Genomic DNA, 20413 nt, shown 5'->3' with positions numbered 1-20413 from the left:
AAACTTAAATGTTTAAGGCAACCAGCTGCAGAAAATTTTTGAGTTTTCTCAACTTAGGGTCAATTAGTTGTACAAACTTTTTTCATGTTAAATAGTTGAATAAACTTTAAAAGCTGAATTTGTCATGCAAAACATAAGTTGGATTTTTTACAGTGACTCTCTGGAAAAAGAACCCATAATTTTAACCCAACACAAATAACCCAGAAAATGAGTTGAAGAAATAATCCAGGAGTTTTTAGAGTGTGGCACGTTTAAATGTGACTCTCTGTTTGAAATGATTTACAATCATTCACTATTTTGTGTCTCTTTTTCAAAGCATTAGAGGGCTTTTTTTGTTGTGATAACCAATTTGGTGAACCGTTATTACGCATAAAATAAAAAATATAGCACAAGATGGTTATAAAGCTGGCTGCAATGAATAGTATGCCGACTAAATGAATGAATAGTTTAGCAACATGATTATGCATAAGAGTGGACATTGATAATATTGATTAGGAATTATTATAACGAGTGACCACAAGGGTGTGCTATACACTACTAGAAAAAATGCACTCATCTGCCTGCTAAGTTTAACGTATACTGTATAGATAAACGTGGTATCTAAATGTGTGTCATACTATGGAGCCTTTCAAAAAAAGGTAGTCTTTACAAACCGAGAACTGGCTTTGTTGCACGAACCACATTTTTTGCGAAAATGCTTTGAAATGACCCGACAAGATATGACACTGCAGTCTGACGTCATTCAATCGCATCCCAGCACTTCATTTCCAAGTGGAAATCCTCATTGTGCTGTACAGTACAACACTATCAAAGTGTCATTTACACATATAGGCTAGACTATTGCGTTCACAGCAATCGTTGATGTGTTGGTTTTCCCATTCAGTCACTATGTGCAGTAGTAGTAACTGTTTTAATGCCAGTAGCCTGTGATATGAACATATGGAAAGGGAAAGTAAAATGTACATTATTGATTTGTTTTTGTTTTAGGGACTTATAATGCAAAGAGAAGGAGTTTAAACCCCGATTTCACTCATTTAGTCCTTTTATTTGGAATAAAATCAATCGTTGTCGTTGTTATGAATGTGATATGTTTCATTTTATTTGTATTTAGACAATGCATTCATGTTGTGTTTACTGTTTGTAATGTTGTGACGAACTATAACAGACCGCAGTTCACGTTACATTGCGGAATTCGCTCTCTTTCATACATTACTACAGACACTTGTGAATGCACCCCCCGCGCATGCGCAGTGTCGTGTGTGTGTGCGCGAGTAGCAGCCGGGCGTCGTGGTTTCGGTTGGCTGGGAGGAAGAGGAATAACGAATGTGGGAGCCAAGAAGAATTCCTCGTTGGCGAACGGCGCTGGGGCGACAATATCCACAGGATTTCTGAAACGTTTTTACGGAGTACATGTCTCCTTAGGGGAATTTAGGGAAGTTTTCCCCTCACGCGTTCAAGGATCGGATAAGGTAAGAGACGTTTACCGGGGATAATTAGTTTTAACGATCAGGTTTAAATCAACAATGCGAAGTGGCGAGTAAAACTCGGGAGCCGTTGGACAGCTTTCAGATTTTGTCATGTTTCTGTATTGTGTACTCGAGCATATAGTGGGCAATGGTGGTTTTTATGAGGCAAGCACTGGTCATTGTGCAGGATTTGGGATCACTGTACTGTATTTTCATTAAGTGAAAAAACGTTAGTGAATATAAACGCTTTAGCGTCCTTCCTGATCAGTCAGAGCGCATGCGTCAGCTCTATGTAGTTTTCACTCACCTGGACTAAGGCCATGCAACAATAGTGAGACTACACTTTTCACACAATGGTGCCCTTGTTCTTACAAAAGTTAATGTGTCTTCTTGAAGCATCTTAAAATGAGTGTTGGTCGCTGGTGAGGGCAGATTGTCGCTTACTAAAGTTTCAGGACCCTTGGGGAACCCTTTGGGAAAGGCCAGTGTTGCTCTGCAGTTTGGTTATGAATAAATTAGCTGAATTTTAAGTTTGGTATTTAACACTTGTGTATTATTTGTGGTAGATGTATTGTGTGTTTTGGTTATGGCAGGAAACCATTCGAAATGTGTCTTTATAATCTTTAATAACAACAGGTGGTTTATGTGTCATTATCGGATTAAAGGAATAGTTCAGCCAGAATTAATATTATATCATCATTTACTCACTTTCATCTAGGCACAAACCTGTATGACTAACTTTCTTTTGTGGAATACAAAAGTTGTAGACACAGCTTGAGTCACTTGCTTTGTGGCATATGAAATATTATGTTTGATACATCATGTTTTTTATTGTTCATAATATAGTATGATATTGTTAGTAGAAATGTGCAAAATGCTATTTGTTGCAGTTGTTGGCCAAAAAGTAGATGAAATTCTGATAACCAATGTGATTTTATAACCGAATAGCAGACTACTTGCATAAATGCGTAAGAATATCACTCTATATCCCTAAATAATATGCATTAGTAAGATGATATTTAAATGTTTATGATCAAAGTTATTGTGCATGACATTATGGAATGTAATACAATGATGATTGAGAGAATCTACAAATAAATGTTCCTCAAAAGCCTGAGTTTTTTCTAAAACATGATGTATATGTAATACAAATTTCTTCAGTCCATTATAAAAGTTAAGTTTAATTTAAAGATGTCACTAGGGATGCACGATATTATCGATACGGCATTGGAATCGGCCGATAAACGCTTAAAATGTAAAAATCGCCATCGGCTGATATGAAAATATGATGCCGATATGCCTTGCCGATATGATAACTTGTTGATATGCGCCTGCAATAACTCACATGTGCAAGGAAAGGAGTGCTATAGCGATACGATCTTGTCAGCACTGTGGTCATACTTGAAGTGAAAACAAGCAAAAACATTGCATGTATGGTGATTTTATATTGACAGTTTTTAAATACTGCCTTAAATTTGTGAATGCAATGCACGTACAGCATTTTTTACTTTTTATTTGAAGCTAAATACAGCACAACTGATGTCATGCCACCCCCACTTCATGTGCACAAACATTAAATCCATAAATAAAATATTTAGGTTATAACTTCATCTGTCTGGGGTGAAAAATTACAGACTTTATTTGTTTATTTAATATTTAAATGTTAGCTTTTAATATACTCTCATTATAAAAAGAACTATATTAACTTTTATTTGTCTTTAACAAGTATCCTTTTAGTAAGAAGACCTCAGAAATCTGAAACCGGAATAAAAAAAAAAAAAAGTTTCCAAACAAAGGGAAAAAATATCCATTATCGTGCATCCCTAAAAGACACGTGCACCACACCCTGAAGGTAGACATTTTTAGCCTTTTACTTACAAAACATGTAAATCAGAGGGCGGAAGGCTTTATAGATTGTGTGGGGATTTTCAGCAAAGTTTTGATAACTGAAAAACCTTAGAATTTGTTGAATCAAATATGAAACAAGTAGGCTTTAATTTAGGGATGGGCAACGTTGGTCCTGGAGTGCAGCTGTCCTGCAGAGTTTAGCTCCAACCCTAATCAAACACACCTGAACAAGCTAATCAACGGCTTCAGGATTACTAAGGGCAACAGGCAGGTGAGGTTTTTTATAAAATCAGGGTTGGCGATAAACTGCAGGACGGCGGCACTCCAGAACCGACGTTGCCCATCGCTGCTTTATAGGGTTAATTTTGTATGGAAAAAAAGTCAGTCAGCCTCAGACGTCACGCCCGCAGGCCGTTGGCTGAACGTCGGATGCATATGGCACACAAAATGGGAAAAACTTTGGGAGTTTTGAAGTCGTCATCTGATTGGTTGAAATCTCCAGGGATTCCGGGAGAAGTGTGTGCTACATAGGGATGAAACGATTACCGGTTTCACGATAAACCATGATAACATTTAGTGACGGTTAGTAATATCGTAGAAAATTTAATTATCATTAAAACCGTGTGTGATTATCACGATTGTGAAAACTCGCGGTAAATCTTGTCCAGTCAGCGTTAGTCTGGCGCAGCGCACAGTTGTTTTTGAATGAGAAGAAATGGAAGAAGGCAGTGACAGCGCCGGGAGATTTTTCAGCCTCTAAAAGGACCAAATCTGAGGCGTGGTCATATTTTGCCTTTTACAAAAGTCCTGAGGGAAACTTAATCTAAGATGGTCACCCTGTCTGCAGAACATGCCAGAAGAAAGTCACTGTAATAGGGGGAACACTTCAAAACTACGAACGCAAGGCAAGTGGACTTTGACCTCAATACCAAAACTATGTCTGGCAAATAATATGAAGCGAACGAATTCAGACAAGACTAGGGTGACATTTAAGGGATAATATTCAGGGCTTGACATTAACAACCGCCATTTGCGGGTATAAGTTAACGTTATTTCGGCTGCACACTAGTCACTCTGGCTGTTGAACTTATTATAGTCTTCTCAAACGCCGTCTGTTATAATCGCGTTGCGCATTATAACCACTCACACGTGTTTATATTGAGTTTATGAATGCAATGTCTCATAATCAGAGGCGTTCAGAGAGCGCGCCGCGCTCACTCCCTGAAATCTGCACTCAAAGCAGAGATAAACGTGCGATGTACGCAGGAGATTCACTCATCATACAGTGTTGGACTGTTTTTGTTCTATTTCAGCAGCGAAAATTGTTTTAAAACACACAGCAGAACCACAGCGCATCTGATATGACTGGCACAACGCTGGCGAATTTAGGGACCGTCTCTAAAGTTCAACACAACATTGGTAACGTTATACACGTTTCAAACTTCAATAGCATTTGAAGAGAATGACAGTCATACAACTGACTGTAAAGTGATCATTTAGGTGTCAGGTATGATGCACACATTTTGATATTTAATAATTAAACTGTCAAATCATATGGAAATATGGATATGCATTATTTCACTAGGATACTGTTTGGGCTCTAACACAAAACATGCTAGATTTAAATGCATCACTGCTGAACACTGATGAGAATATTGCTTGAGAATATATTTACAGAGATAATATTAGATTATATTTACGATAAATTATTATTATTTATGCATTATGCGTTGCTATTGAGGCCATTAAGGAAGGAAATCCCACAGAATCAAGCTTAAAAAAGTGCATAGAGCTGCTTGATTTATTTGTTGTTTGTTGAATTTCAAATATAAAACTTGTTGAAATGTTTTAAGTGTGTGCATCTGTTCTTTTTGAATACTTTCATCTCGTTTGAACAAAACCGTGATAATATTGATAACCGTGATAATTTGGGTCACTATAATCGTGATGTTAAATTTCCATACCGTTTCATCCCTAGTGCTACATTATTTCGCGGTCCCCCTGGAAACAAAGCCGTCGTGAGGCCAAACCCCCTTATGGAGAAAGAACGCCATAATTTTTACAACTGTGACTTTAGCTATGTTTCCATCCACCTATTTCTATGCGCATTTTGGGATATCGCATCAAAAAATACTGAATGGAAACGCCAAGATGCGCATAAATTCAAAAAAACGTATGCGCTCGTTTGAGTCGGATACATTTTCTATCCGATACGAAAACATGCGCATAAACTTTATAATTTTTGTTACTAAATTTTTATTTATTTAATTTATTTTTACATTTATTTAATTTATTTTTACATTTGTTCCATTTAATTTTTGTAAATATGTATGTATGTTCTGTATGCTTTTTCAAAAATAAAAAACACTAAATTACAACAAAAAAACATGCGCATAAATTATGATGGAAACGCATTCACAGAATAAATTCCTTGATGCGCATAAAGAAAATCATGTGACTTTCGCGATGTAACAGCATAACTGTACTAACCAGCGTAAAAAATCTTGTTTGCAAAACATCTGAAATGCTGTTTTGGTCTTTCAGAAGTCTGTTGTCAAAGATGCTCGGTATATTTCCCTCCTAGAACTGTCTTACATGACTGCGTTCCCAAACAGCACATCTGCCTCTGAAAGCAAGACAAGACGTTTATTGAGACGCTCGAGTTTCTCTGATACGCAAATAATTTAATATATACGAAAATTATTATATATTGTGACTTCTATATTTCTTAGGGATTTTTTAGTGGTAGTTTATCATGAAGTGACGATTATGTCCTCTTCGACTCACTGGATGGAAACGGTGCTTTATTCGCAAATGTTTTATGCGATATTGCATTTTTGCGCATCAATTATATTCGCAACTTTGGATGGAAACATAGCTAATGAGCGCTTATCAGGATCAACTAAACGTTCTTAAATTAATTGCACGCCGGCTGGCTATTATGGGGACATTGACTTTGCGTTTTCACGCCCTCTAAACAAGGCCGTCAGTCTGAAGATCCGGCTACGTGCATTCTGCTTAAAGGAGTTGTTCACTTCAGAATGAAAACTTCCTGATAATTTCCTCACCCCCACGTCATTCAAGATGTTCATGACCTTTACAACACGATGACGTAATGCGTGGGCATCGCAGATCAGAGCATTTGTGGTTAAAAAGTTTCGATTTTTTTCAAAGATGACCGATCGTTTCATTAGATAAGACCCTTATTCCTCGTCTGGGATCGTGTAGAGCACTTTGAAGTCGCATTGAAGCTGCAATTTGGACCCTCAACTAGGGCTGAACGATTAATTGCATTTGCGATAATATCGCGATATGCTATAACGCGATTTCCTAACCGCAAAGGCTGCGATTAAAGTCTGCAGAAGAAGCATCAACTTGGCACGTTACACATTTCATATGCCTGGCCTAAAAGAAAAAAAAAAACTATTTGTGTTTGATCTATCTAATATGGTGTTGTTCATACTATATAGGCTACTCTCATCTCTCCAATGATTCTGGATCGATTCTGAGCTTAGATTTTAACTGCAGGTGCGCGGTGGCGCTGCGTGTGTTTTAGAAACACCCGAATTCTGATTGCTTCCATTATATCTCTCTCTCTCACACACACACACACACACACACAATCACGCACGAACCATAAAATAATATTTCATAACGTTCTGAAAGGTTGACGGCGCAAATTGCAATGACATTCGCAGGCTTCTTTGCACAGGATAAGCGCTGTGAGAAACTGATGTCACGCTTACTGTGTGTGTTCTCGCCCGCCGGTATTTTCCTTACAAATGCTCAACGAAGGCTTCATTCATGTCGTTAGTAACTCACTGACAGAAGGCTTTCCATTTCAAATGCTCACGCGGCGCATTGTGAAGAGTGCTTGCGAGCACGCGTCTGTGCGCGTCTCAAAATGCTTTTATGACGCAAAATGAATGTTAACACCATCAGTAATGTCTTAATTAATTAAACAGACAGGGCAAAAACATCTTATATTTCAAAAGAGATCTGCGCATTAGTGTGAATGCAGGTCTCCCGCTGTCTATGATGATGTCATCATTAATAATCAAACAACAGTAAAGCTGAGAAAGAGAAAAATCACTCACAGTTCATACACTCTTAAATACTGAAAGCACTCTTTGTTCATTGCTTGTAATATGTTTTTTTGTTTCTCTTTATGATTTACTACTTTATGTTTTGCAGCTATATTAGTTTATATATTTAAAATTATTAACATGCAATTGTTTTAATTAAAATGTTATAATGTGTAGTTATTTTAAAAAGCTTATAATTACATATATCATAATAAAAAACATATTAATTATTAATATTAATCGTATTAATTTATTAAAAACTTAAAAAGGAAAAAGTTCAAGAATTGTTTTGGAATCGGATCGTGACTCCCAGAATCGGAATCGGATCGTGAGGTACCAATTAAAGATTTCCACCATTACTATACAATAATGTATTGTTGAATAATACAGAAGATAAAGAGTTTAAAAAATAATCGCATATTAAATCGCAATCGCAATATTGGTTAAAAAAAATCGCAATTAGAGTTTTTTCCAAAATCGTTCAGCCCTACCCTCAACCACTAAATGGAGAAAAATCCTGGAATGCTTTCCTCAACCTTATTTTCTTTTCGACTGAAGAAAGACATGGATTGGTTGATGTGGGGGTGAGTAAATTCTGAAGTGAACTGCTCCTTTAAAAGCCTTCGTTTGTCTTATGTTGAAAAACAATGGTCGTTTTTTTTTTTAACTACCGGTATGTCTTTAAGTGCTTTATGAATATTATTAACTCCACTGCAGGTCATACACTGATCTATAACTAAAATCAGCATACGTTTTCGGTGAAGTCAGATGGCATCACCGGCGCACACACACACACACACACACCATACCACGCCATCAAACTGTATGAAATTAGAGAACCACACTGTCGTGTCTGGAATTTAGAGGTTTTATTTTGGTAACTTCCTCTCTGAGGCTAATTCAGTCACATGAATGTTTCTGATAACATTCATATTCAGCCAAATTCAGTTCTCATGGTATGTGTGGCAGAGAACAGCGAGCGGCTTCTTTATGGACAAATGTGGACATCAGTCACTGCTGCCATTGACACAAAAATAGACTCAAACTTGGAGCCGATTCTTCTTCCAGGTAATAACTTAAGACAAAATGTATTTTTGCGAGGAGCTGAATGCCGTTGTAAATCTAAGTAACTGCATCCAGGTGTTAGGCTAAACTCCAGTGTTCAGTAACGTAGCAATATATCTGTGTGCGGAGGAATAGCTGGAGTTCTTGGGACAAGTTCTTTTTCCATCAACTAACCAGAAAAGCAGCTTAAACTCACATACACTGCCTTTTGCAGTCTGCTGGTTAAAGTTATTGATAGGTTGAGGGTTTTGAATGGACAAACCCAGCTGAGAGTGTAGGTCTGAGGGATTTGCATTCTGTCATTTGAGTGGTTGTTGGTCTTTTTAAAGGTCCCATGGCATGGCATTTTTCTATTATTTTATAGTGTTTCCTGAGGTGTACTTATATTATTAGTATGATTTTTACATCATAAAATGTCATAATTTAGAAATAAAAGGCATTTTTTCTATACTGCTGTTTGCCCTGTGGCTGAATGCCCTGCTTCAAGAGGCGTGTCTGCTGTGAGACTTCAGTAAAAACGCCCACTGTTGTGATTGGCTGACATCTTTGCATTTTAAATGAGCGGAGGGGGCGTGGTTTAACGAGGCACGAGCAGGCACGAGTCTGCCAGAGAGACGGATGGACCTGTGTTCACTTCTCATCAGTTCTCTCAGCATGTCTCAGTTCAGGGTGAACTGTTGTAGTTACTAGCATATACTTCAGGTTATTAGTTTATTTCTAGTCGGGGGGGTGTCACTCATGTCAGAAAGTTAGTAACTTTAGTAAATTATGGATCAGCGCTGACTCGAGACGCGAACCGTTCAGAACGATTCAGTCCGATTTGGTGAACTGGTTCGGTTCACTAAAAAGAACCGATTCAAAAGAATGATTCGTTCGCGAACCGGACATCACGGAGACGAAGCGATTGCTAACAAAGTTATTTATAGTAACTACTGAGTTATGAGAGCGCTGTCAGTCAGCGCGAGTTTATTGTGTTTGTATCTGAGAGTTCTGAATAAACACGAGTCCCAGTCACACCGAGTCCTCTTCATCATTATTCTACCAACTTTGTAACACATGCAATGTATCATTACAGCGAGATGAACGAGTTAGTAAGTGTTGAATATAGCATTATTTCTAGATATGTTCCAAACATATGAATAGCGTCGTTGACGCGCATTGAGTAACTTACACAGCGCAAACAAAGACACAACAGCTGTAATCGAATGTAATCCAGTTTATTGTGGGGAAAGCTGGCTAGCCTAGCCCAGATACCCTCACGCTTACCCCCCTTCTGCTTAATCTCACGCCGCGTTTGGTGCCTCCGCTGTGGGCCAGATGCAGTACTGGGGGTCGGGGATGTTGGAGGCCGAGCTTCGGCGTGTGTGAAGTTTATCTCTAAAGATGTGACTGCTGATGTTAAACAGAAAAGACTGTATGCACATTTAAGAACAGATAGACGCGACGAGGACGTACAAAAACACTGACTCTCAAGATAGAAAACACGAAAACACCGTTCTGTCGGGAGAGAGAGAAGCCGCTGCGTGTCCACAAATAATAAATAATTAGCTACACATCAGAAATCACTGATCACAGATCAGAAGGAACTGAAGAAAGACTTCTGTTTTCATTTGTACATCCAAACACTGAGAAACTGCCAGTGTTCACTCGTTCACAAGTAACGTTAATGATCTCTCGAGTGTTTGCATGGGCGTGCCAGATTCTCTGGGCGGAGGAAAGGGAGGAAACCGTGCCTGCTTGGACGTCAAACCAGGAGCCTTCAGGATTGGCTAGTCGGGCCTGTCATTTTCTCAAAGGCAGAGAGAGACAGCCAGAACTCGGTTTTACCCCGATCAACATTTCTATCCACTTGGGGACAATATTCAGGCTAGGGGAACTCATATTAATGTTGAAATACCTCATAAAATAAAAATTTCATGCCATGGGACCTTTAAGGCGGTGGTGGCATTGTCTTGCAAACATGGCTGATTGGTTGTAAGGTTCTGTTTGTTTACTCTTACATTTGTGTGTCATTGTTGTCAGGTGGAGAGAAAAAGGAACAACCCATGGGCCATGTCTTTTTAAGCTCTTAAGTACACTTCAGGTTTTTTTTTTACACATACATAGTGTATGTGAACAATTAAACGCACAGCCTTTCAAAGTATACTCTATTTGATGGCATGCACTAGGGATGTCACAAGTACCGGTACTTCTGTCATACCGGTAGTAGGGCTGTGCGATATTGAAGAAAAATGCGATATGCGATATTCGATATGCGTTTCGATATTGCTTTAAGTGTGTAAAATCTATTTCTTTCCCCAACTGCTATCTTTCACTTAAAGCATAACCGACTTTTTGTTTACATGAATACTCATCAAGACAGCCATTTTGACATAACTGTGTGTGTATTTGACAGTTCGAGTGTGTAACAAGACACGGAAAAAAAAACGGCTTGTGCGCACGTTTCGGTGTGTGCGTCAGACAGTGCGAGACTGCAAGGAGTTGTTTTTCGCAAGTTATTGCATTTAATAATTTTTTTTATTGTCAAGCAAGTCACATAAGTAACAGTCGTGTGCTCAGTCTATTCTCTGCTATATGCGTCAACCTAAAACGTACACTTTTCACAATGCTTAATTTAAATCATTCAGATATTGCGTGCCCTTGCAATATGCATATTGCGATATGTACATTTGCGATATTTCGATAATTTCGATATATTGCGCAGCCCTAACCGGTAATGCCGACTCGTTTATCTAAGCGCAGGGCTCCAGACTGTAGCCAAATATATATAAATTCTAGTGTATGTGAATATTAAACTGCAAAATACTATTTAAATATTTCTCCTGCATGTTCTGCGTCTCTGTGTGAATGATGGCCACTCGCTTGCTGTCTTTGTAGTCTCTGTGGTGTGTCATTATATGAGGACACAAAGGCATAAACCGTCTCTTTTTACCGTTTCATTTGAGAAAACTGTCATATCATGAAAACAGACACTCAAAGGTCTTCACAGCAACCCGTCAAAATAAAAGTTTGGTTTAACGTGAAGAAATTGACAGAATATATCAGGCTACTGTTGTAAGCCTACAGTAGATTTAGCTACGTCTCTACTAATAATAATTATGCCTAGATGATTGCTTGTTTTTCACTTGATGTTTTTTATAAACAATGTTTACTTTTAAACAGCATACAGCCTTTAAATGTTTATGTATTATTTACTTATAATGATTATTATCATAAATCCGCTTGTTAAGTCATGAGGTAAGGAACGCCGTTTCTGGGTCCAAACCTCAACTCGTTTCACTTGAGAAAGTGCTCATAAACGGCCGTTGATGGCAATTTATTCATATTAAACATCAAACATTTAAAAAAGTTTAATATTTTAAATACTTAGTCTACCCAACAGTCTCTGTGCTCACAACGTCACCGATATTAATATTTTAACGATTTATAAAAGATGAATCACTGTCTGGCCATCTGGAATTTTGGTATGGAGATAAAGGTTATGATTATATATTTTTATTGTAGTATTACACCACATTGTGTGTGTGTATATTAACACCGTTTGTTGTTTTTCTTGTGGTATGAGATAGAGCGTTTGGACCCGGAAGCGCTGCCGCGTGACGTCAGACTTAACAACCGGATAATAAACTTATTGAATTCAATATATATATATATATATATATATTAGGGATGCACCGATATGAACATTTTGGCCGATACCGATAACCGATAATTCTTAATATTTGAAAGCCGATAACCGATATATTGGCCGATAAATCTAAATACAAATTTTAATAAACTCTGAGAGCCTGATTACAAAAACAAAAGGCTCACCATTAAAAGCCATGTCCCAAACACTTCAACATAAATCAAACCCATACACTACAGTAGCCTATTTGAACCAGTGTGAGATTCCTTACCTTTTCAAATTAATTTTACACTCCTATGGCCAAATTTTTTTTTTTAACACTTTACAATAAGGTTTAATTTTTGTTAGTATTAGTTAACCAACAATGAATGAACAATACTTCAACAGGATTTATTAATTTTAGTTCATGTTAATCTCAACATATTCAGACCCAAAGTTGTGTCTTTTAACATTAGGTATGAACTGTGAATGGACTGTTACAAAACACAAACATTTTATTACTAAAAGAAACAAAGGTTATTGCTCTCTGTTTGTTCATGATAGTTAATGCATTAATAAAATGAGACCTTATTTGTAAAATGTTACCAAAAATTATATTGTCTAAAAAATAAAAATAATATACCTAAATAATGCAAACAAGTAATTGAACAGCATTACTTAGGCTGCATAATAAAGAATCAGAATGCAAGAGCATGAAATAACCTCCGCACAGACGATAAAGAAATGGTTTTAATCAAACCATATTGTTGATGGAAATGATACGAGAACAATAAAAGTGCTAATTATAAAAAATAATGCTTCTGTGTTTTTGAAAAAAAAAAATATGTTTAATATTACAGTAATAGTAAACATCTGTAATATTAGTCTAGTCTATTAGGAATAATGTTGCTGTTTGAGAGCGCGCTGAAGCTGGAGAGAATGAACGAACAACCATAAACTGAAGCGCTTAGAAGTTTAATTAACAACTAAACGCATCATATATGAGAACAATCAGATATTTATACAAAATAAATATAATATTACAACTTATATTAGCACAAAATCACGCATAGGTGAAGGGTTCTAACTCCTGTGGATGCTCTTCCCCTGTTTGAGAGCGTGCTGAAACTGAAGATGATCACCGGTACAGTGAAGCACTGCGGGTTATTGACTTAACGCATCCTATATGACTTTAATCAGATGTTTATACTTCAAAAACTTAATATTACGACTTACATATGCTTAAAATGACGCGAATGCACAAGCGAACTTGACTGTGCTGGTCAGAATGCGTTGTTGACGCTTCCACAACAGCGCGCTGAAAAACAACTAAACCCAGAGAATTCACTACGTTTTATAACAGAAATATTCTCATTGCAGTGTTATGTATAGGACAGTCCCAGTAGTTATTAATGCTGTGCATTTCTGTTTGAAATGCGCGCGCCGGTACAATGAAGTGCTTTACTGCATCGTTAATTAACTCAACCAAACGCATCCTATATGGGATTATATACACAAAATAATAAATATAATATTACAACTTACAATGGCACAAAAGGCTGTGAATGCACAAGCAAACTTGACTGTGCTCGTCATGAAGGTGTAACTCCGTGGGCGCGCGCTGAAGCTAAAGACCGGTACAATGAAGTGCTTTACTGCATCGTTTATTAACTCAACCAAACGCATCCTATATGATATTACATACACAGAATAATAATAAATATAATATTACAACTTACAATGGCACAAAAGGCTGTGAATGCACAAGCGAACTTGACTGTGCTCGTCATGAAGGTGTAACTCCGTGGGTGCGCTCTTCCCTCAACAAACGCGCTGAAACACAACGCTCTTTTACAGCCTATTCTATTCTCATTATCATTTTATGTAGATTATAGAAGACTTGCGCTGCACATGTTGCACATAACTGTATTTTCCTTTTCAAAGTGATTCCAAACATATTTAGAGCAATTCAAACCCATCATGGTGGACAGCGCCGTCTCAGCTGAAGGAAATAATACATTATCTATCGGCTTGACTATATCGGTCAAATTTTCTTATTGGACCGATAACGATAACATCAAAAATAATCATTTATCGGCCGATAACGATATGTTGCCGATATATCGTGCATCCCTAATATATATATATATATATATATATATATAAAAAAAAAAAAGTTAAATAAAATGAAATAAAATAAAATAAAAACATTTTGCAGTGGTACAGAGTACCGTAAAATGTTATGGTATTGGTACCGACTACTGGAATTTTGGTATCGTGACATCCCTAGCTTGCACGAACGCAGTCAGTCGACACACACACTCTAGAAAGTTACATCTTTGTCCAGTGTCTGTGTTATTTTTCTCCAGAAGTTATGAGCAATCAAATTTTTAAACTAAAGTTGCACCTCTCTCTTAACCCCATCACATGAGCGCTGGTCAATGCGGGCGTCTGTTGTTTCAGTCTCCAGTATTTTGCTGTTGTTCCGTATCTTTAGTTTTGTTTTCTACTGCAAAACAACGGCCCGGGTCAGGGTTGCCACCTGGTGGAACAACTGATTAGTGCAAAGTCAAATTCAATTATGCGCATATTGAAAAAATCGGACTGCACGCATGCTATTCTGGTGATGAAGTTTGTCCACGGGCAGTCATACTACACTCTTCGTTCTATTGGCTTCCATTCATACGCATGCGAAAATTTTTGCATTTCGCTACGTTTCAAAGTTCAAAGGATTTCGGTAAGTTGTACTGTATCTTTCAACATACCGTCTGATGTTCATGCATGTTTTTTTCAAACTGTAACTTGCATTAAAGAGTAAGAAAAGACTGCCGCTTGAACTGAGGTGCTACAGCGATCTGTCACATCAAAACGGTGTTTATTGTTTGAATTTCATGACAAAATGGACAGATTTTGAAAGCTTTTTAGAAGTAACAAAGCACAGTGCTACTTGTGATTATTGGATGAGAGGCGCACTACAAATAGTGTTTAGTGTAGGGAAAAACTGCAAACCTGGCAACCCTTGACTTGAACTACGGGTGATTCATAGGGTCAAATAGAGCCTGTTTTTATAGCTATTATTTAACTGTTAATGCGTCGTTGTCGCATTAACTTGCCTTAAATTCAACACGAGAGATTTTCTTCACAAACAGTATGAGTTGCAGTCGGACATGTTTTTCGGAACCCTTTTGATTGACAGGATATAATCGGCCCGAATCATTGGCCAATAGTGAAAATGGTAGCTTATTTCAGCAGATACGGATTATTGGTCGATACTTTCGACTTGAGGATACAAAATTCTGAAATATTTTTGGGCAACAGTCAGGTCAAGTAGTTTAAATGATAAGCAAATTGAATTTCATGTAGGCCAAGAGTAAGTTGTGATTGAAATATCTTTATTATCACACTAGTAGACACGGTTACACCGACAAAAAGCTTAAAAGATTTTCTAATTAATTTACTAAATGAACCGTACTTTTGTGAGTAATATTCTTAAAAACATCACACACTTCTCTGGGTTACGTTCTCAGGTATGTTATTAGCGTGACATCACTACCTGCTTTTATGACATCCATTAACTGGGCCAGAAATATCCCCAAAGCTGCTGAAGTTTCTTATTCTATCTCTCGCTCTCTCATTCTCTCTGCTCTCTCCTTCTGCCTGTTTGGCCAGAGTAAATATAGCCTGTTTGGTTTTTTGCTGGAGGATAAACACAGATGTCGAATCGGACTGTTTGCCACTGTGGACTCACCCCAGCGGTTTCTCTCAGAGATATAGAAAATGACAGAAAAAGTACAATAATAACAGAAAGTGCTTAATGTAGCCATTAGGTGTGATTGTATCCCTATTGACCAGTCCAATTTGCCAAGTCACTGTCAATAGAGTTACTTTTAAGTGTATAATTACTGTAATAGCATGCAAGTTAGTTAAATATTGCATTAGTAATCACACATTAACTAGAGAGATATTTGCATCGTTAGGAGAGAACTGGTTTTTCCGCTTGTTTTGCTCACTTACGTTGAACACTAAAACTGACAGCATTGTAATGTGATATGGTACAGGGAAGAATAGGTTTTATTTGTGTGATTTGCACAGCTACTCAACCGAAAGGCAACAAGTGGTTCTGTCAGCTGGGTGTCATGACTTATTGACATGTCTTTTCTTAAGAACGTGTCACTTGAGAGAATGACTTCCATAAAGTGTCAGCCGAAGTCAGCAGGTTTCCATGCTGTTTTTACACCTGTTTCACTCCAGCCTCTCCACCTGCTCCGCTCCAGAACCAGAGAGACCTGATTGACGAGAGAGATCCAGCAGAGTTGAGGGTGTTTGTGCGCGGAACAAAACATGTCTTTGATATGGCTTCTCAGTCGCAGGCATAACAGAATAACACATGTCTGAAACCTAATACTGTCATGCATGGCGCAAGTGAAATTTAGGATAAAGTTTAAATATTGAGATACACATTGTAGGAATTTTGTTAGGGGTTTTGCATTTAAAGCAGGACGTTTTCCAAACTATTTGGGATGTACTGATACAAAAATTGTGGCTGATAATTTATATAATGACCTTTATTATAAATGTACAATAAATGTATGTCTCTTATGCTCACTGAGGCTGCATTTATTTGATCAAAAATACAGTAAAAAAAAAAACAGTAATTTTGTAAAATATTATTGCACTTTCAAATAACTGCTTTCTATTTTGAAAATATTTAAAAATGTAATTTATTCCTGTGATGCAAAGCTGAATTTTCAGCATCATTACTCCAGTCTTCAGTGTCACATGACCCTTCAGAAATCATAATTTTCTGCTCAAGAAACATTTCTTATAATTATCATGTATAAAACCATTGTGCTGCTTAATATTTCTGTCAAGACTGATACATTTTGTTTCAGGATTCTTTGATGAATAAAAAGTTCAAGAGAACAGCGTTCATGTGAAAGAAATCTTTTGTAGCATTTTAAAGGGGTGATGAATTGAGAAATCAACTTTTCATTCAGCCTTTGATATATAAAAGTTCATCATGATATCAGAATATCCTGTAAGTTTCAGAGAACTTCCTTGTTAGTCAAAGAAAGCTTTTATTGACACCAGGCCCAGCAAACGATAGATCTCAGAATGTGCCCAGCTATGATGTCAGAGTGTGGTGAAACGCCACCCCAACAGAAGAATAAGCACGCTTAAATCTGTAGCCCCACCCACCGACTCGTGGAGATAAACAGATTGCGCTACCGAGCAATAAACATGCCGAGGATAGCAAGATATTGCGCTTTGCCAGATTGAAGCTTCCTTCGGATTCTAATATTAGGAATGAGTGGTTGAACTTTATTTTTAATGAATATCCAGCTCACGTGGGGAAGACAATTGCGCGTTTGTTCCTTCATTTCACCGCGGATTCGTTTGTAAACAAGAGACTGGATTTGCAGACAGGATGAGATTACATGAATGAATGAATGAATGAAGCAACACACTAATGTGAGTAAAAATGTTTTTAATTGTGATAGTATTGCATTGTTACAGATAGTTTGATATCTATTGATTATGTGTACGTGTCTAACTGATTTGGGATCAGACTAGAATATGTGGGCCAGGGCTCGCAAAGCCCGGGGCTACCGAAATGAAAGCCAGTCGGCAGGCTGGTGAATCTTAAATAGTGAAATTACATTCCTTTCTTGATTTGCATTGTTCACTCTCTTGACTTGATATTTGAAGGAAAATACAATTGTGGATGTTTTGATCATACTGACTTGTCTGACTCTGCAGTGAGGTGTGTGTGCGTGTGTGTGTGTGTGTTTGATAAAGACATTATGCCAGCCCTGTTGTGGGCGAATCATTCCGGTTGCCGTTTCCCCACACACTTTCAAAACAATCCCTCACGTTGTACTCACGGGGGAGACAGAGCCCATTATAATATGCAAATCTTATCCAATCATAGCAGTGGGCGTTTACTTCCAAGTCTTCAGTGCGGCACGCCCATAAAAACCGAGCGTTCCAGGAGAGAGGCTCAAAACCAGGGTAGAAAGTAGCCTATTAATTGTTCATTATGATGTTTTTGAATGTAAAAACCAGGCGAACGTCATAAGTTGACCTCAGACAACAGTATAAAAACATAAAAAAAAGCCAGTTCATGACCCTTTTAAGTGTCTTTACTGTCACTTTTGATAAATTTAATGCATCCTTGCTCAATAAAAGTACAAAAAAAACGTGTAATGTATTTAGAGAGGTATAAAATATTTAGAGAGGTATAAAATATCAACGTGTTGGTTATTGACGGATACGTGAATTTGTATTATTTATTTATGTTTTGCCGTGATTAAATATTTGTCAGTCAATATGGGATATTTACTCATCTAGCAGTAATTTAGGGATGGTGATAGATTATGGTTTCACTATAAGAGCACATTTTTCCATGAGCTACTGTGTGCCTGTGTGTTTTTAGTGTTTTATTCTTTTAACAAAGTAACAGATCTTCATCATGAAAATATCTTATCAGTTATCAGCCATGATTTCAAATTCAGTTAGAAAAAGAAAAAGCTTTACTTCTTGAGTTAGAAAAAATATATATTATCTGCACATATAGTCACAGAGAAACCCTCTGAGGATCTCTAATAAAAATAAAAAAAACCCTAAAGAAAAGCTTTTAAATGTCTTCTGATTTCTTAAACATCTAGCCTGGAACCGTTAGTGGATGTGGGAGTACTTGGGAGATCTGAGAGGGAAATTGACTTTACCAAAAGTGTCTCAAAAGGGAAAAGGCTTTGTTTTATAGAGGATCTCCATTAAATTAATGACACCAGATGTTTCAGACCCACACAGTTGCAGAAGTAGGCCATTCATTGTCCCAGGAGATCTCCTTGTTCACAACTTTCTGTTCTTAAGGAATTTCCTATTGATCTGGCCGAGCAATTTATTCTGCTCTCTCTGGAGAGACGGGGAGGAAGAGAGACATCGAGAGGAAACTGTCGGAGCGAGTAGGGGATCCTCGAGAGCATGTCAGCGGATACGCGGGAGGAAGTGTTGATGAATGGAAGCTGACTGTCTCCAATGTCTCCGGTACGGTTCCAACACTTCCGGCAGTTTCTAGTCTTAAACCAGACACACCTTCTGTAGTGTAGTTACGTCACGGAGGCTGCAAGATGTGGAATTGATAGACTCAATCAATTGGCCAGTTTTGTTGCGTCTTCCTCCATCTGTGTCTTATTGAGGGAAGTGTGGTAGTGTCGTGCGTCATGCTGGTTCTTTATGTTGCACTGTTGGAGAGGAGGGTAACTCAGACAGGAAATGAGTGCAGGGAGATGACAGGCCCATGAATCACCCCCACTTTGAGGAGATGGGTCACATCAAACACACACAGTGCGTTAAAATACCTCATGTTGCCTAAGCGGACATCAGAGGAAACGCATTCGCTCTCATGTCCTCTGACTCACTCGTATATGCCAAGAATTCAGTCCACTTTAAGAATTTTGTGCTCTTTGTGAAGATTATGTGAGGACATTTTACAAATAAATACTATTTCAGTTTTTCTACTTCAAAATTTCACGTTTAATTTTAAGTCGCTTGTAATTATTGTGAACTTTATTAGCAATTTCTGAGTAAAAATTGATTGAGTAAATCCTAAACCAAATGTATTTCAGTGTAAACTGCACATGTAACTACATATTTATTTGATCATTCAACGTGTCGATCTCTGCCGTTCTGCAGTGCCTGTACTTTGTACCCGTTGCTTTAAAACACTCTTGTGAGTAATTGTGAAAGCGCTCTGTGAAAGCGTCAAAGGTTTCTATTTACAACGTGTTTTTGCAGTGTTGAGCTTTATAACCAATCACAGACATATCTGTTGAGCGTGTGAACACAATGGCCAATCAGAGGTGTTTAAGTTTCATGCTGCTAAATAGACAAGGCAAAGTTTCTGGATTGACAACCGTATTTTAATGTGCAATTGAATCTGATTGACAGTAGCTACATTTACATGGATACTTTTTTGCTTCAATCTGAATGAATTCATTCCGATCGATTAGTCCTAATGCAGTGTTTACATGAACACTAAAGTGATTGGGTTGATGTGCGCATTTATATTTCACAAGCTTCTGACCAGATTTAATCTTTTGCACAAATATACAGTTTCCCGCTGTTGTTGCATACTAATAATCATCCTCATTTTCTTTGTTTTAAAATGCAGACTTAATATTTATCTATTTGGGGTCATAATTAGGCGAGCACATGAACCGTTAGGCTGTGCTTCTTGTGTTTATCAAAAAGTAAAAACGCCCCATCCCGCGTCCAAAACTAGTCGTCTGTGGATGAGAGTCCGGAACAAAGACTGATGGGACGTTGTCCTAGCCTGA

The 20413-nt window shown here is 37.6% G+C and overlaps 1 protein-coding gene across 2 annotated transcripts in view; it reads left to right on the top strand.

Annotated features, from left to right (window-relative positions):
* The first annotated feature begins 1255 nt into the window (after window positions 1-1255).
* Window positions 1256-20413, top strand: part of sipa1l3 (signal-induced proliferation-associated 1 like 3) — a 149998-nt gene continuing 130840 nt past the window's right edge. The window contains exon 1 of one of the 2 annotated variants that reach the window (XM_079825037.1): window positions 1256-1469. The gene's annotated coding sequence lies outside the window, so the exon portion shown is untranslated. Of the gene's footprint in view, window positions 1470-8391; window positions 8468-20413 lie in introns of those variants that run through there. The other variant, XM_079825038.1, reaches the window with a different exon arrangement.

This window comes from Gobio gobio (genome assembly GCF_949357685.1).
Source record: "Gobio gobio genome assembly, chromosome: 9".
Lineage (NCBI taxonomy): Eukaryota > Metazoa > Chordata > Actinopteri > Cypriniformes > Gobionidae > Gobio > Gobio gobio.
Note: the sequence above shows the minus strand (reverse complement) of the source record. Positions and strands in the feature narration are given on the sequence as shown.